Consider the following 1805-nt stretch of genomic DNA (forward strand, 5'->3'; position numbering starts at 1 on the left):
ACAAGCCCTCACCATACATACACAGTCTATTATACACACTCAGTCTGTCCCTTCTCCTTCATCACTAATCACATCTAACCTAGCTCTCTGTTATCATTTTGATGTCATTTTCATCTTTTCATATTGTAGTAGAAAGAACAGTGGTCCTCCAAAGATGTCTGTGTCCTAATCTCTAGAAATTGTAAATGTGTTACCTCACATGGCAAAGAGATTTTATAGATATGATTAAGTTAAAGATCTGGAGATGGGGAAATTATCCTGGATTATCCAGGTGGGCACAATATAATCACAAGAGCTGGAAGGTCATAGTCACTGAGAAGATGCTACAACAGAATCAGAGGTTGGAAAAATGCACTTAAAGATGGAAGAAAGAACCATGAGCCAATGAGTTCAGGCAGCCTCCAGAAGCTAGAAAAGGGAAGGAAATGGACTACCTCCTGAGAGCCTCCTGAAGGAACACACCTCTGTCAACACCTTGATCACAGCCTATAAAATGCATTTTGGATTTCTGTCATCTAGAACTGTAAGATAATAAATTCCAGTTAAGTCAATAAGTTGGTAGTTTGTTACCCAGCACTGGGAATTTTTTTTTTTTTTTTTTTTTTTTTAGCCTAAATGCTATTTATTGAAAAGAGCAGAGAAGAGAGAGTACACGCCCCCTAGGGACAGGATGGAATAAAACAAGCAGTGCAAGTCCACCTCCTGCTCAGCATATTCTCTTGTTGCCCCACTGGGCTATCTTGTTGTTGACAGGCATCTTCAGGAAGCGGTCACACTGCATGTAGTTAGCTACCTTCTCCAAAGCCTGAAAACGGCACATGAAAGCCTTCAGATTTGGAAATTCATCCAGGCACTTGAGCTCAAACATACTGTTCTGATCTAAGACATCATAGGTAGGGAAATCCACAAAGGTGAGTTTTTCTCCTGCAAACCATGAGAATTTCCCCAGGAACAAGGAGAACTGTATCAGTTGTCCAGGTAGCTGTTCCAAGTACTGAGGCTTCAGTTTGTCAAGGTCAGGGCTATAGCACAGTCATATCAGCCGCATGCCGAAATCCATTATTTGGTTCTCCATGATGTCCACACGAATCTTTTCTTCTTCAGTCTCACCACACATATTGTGCTTGCGAGTGATGTAGTGCAAGATAGCATTGCTCTGGGTAATCTTGTTCTTACCATCCATGAGGTAGGGCAGGTTAGGAAAGTCCAGGTCGAGCTTGAATTTCACATCCAGCCATTGGCTTCTATCAGGGTCGGGAGCTTCCCTACACGTGTTCTGTTTCTCCTCATAGGATGTATCAGTGAACTCTAGGAGCATGCGGATGTTGTGCGCCAGCCCGCAAATATTCCAGTAACCTAGAACCATGGTCAACTTAGACAACGACATGCTGATGTTGTTTCCGTGCTTTCCAGGACTGGGAGTCAGCACTGGGAAATTAATACACAGACAACAACAGATACCAAGACATTCTGAATTTGCTACCTTTATGTATCTTGCTTGTTACTATTCAAAAGTCCGTAACATTGCTCTGTTTGAGGAGTTTATTTACTAGAATGTATTGTCCCAATTTCATCATGAAGTCCCATCAAAGTGTCAGTTGTACTGCCACCAGTTACCAAAACATTTGTATTGATCTTCTTTTTTCCCAGAGCAATCTTTTTCAAACAGTTGCATACATGCAAATGATGAAAATTAAGCGATTTTAGGTTTTTTCAGATGACTATCTTAAAATTTTTCCTAATTATGCATTTCTTATTTCATATGTTAGAAAATACAACAAAATCATTATATTTGTGCCATAGAC

The 1805-nt window shown here is 40.5% G+C and overlaps 1 pseudogene; it reads right to left on the reverse strand.

Moving 5' to 3' along the window:
- Positions 1-466: 466 nt before the first annotated feature.
- On the reverse strand, positions 467-1411 carry LOC118549616 (glutathione S-transferase Mu 3 pseudogene; annotated as a pseudogene).
- Between the last annotated feature and the right edge of the window lie 394 nt (positions 1412-1805).

The sequence above is a fragment of the Halichoerus grypus genome, chromosome 9 (assembly GCF_964656455.1).
Source record: "Halichoerus grypus chromosome 9, mHalGry1.hap1.1, whole genome shotgun sequence".
Classification (NCBI taxonomy): Eukaryota; Metazoa; Chordata; class Mammalia; order Carnivora; family Phocidae; genus Halichoerus; species Halichoerus grypus.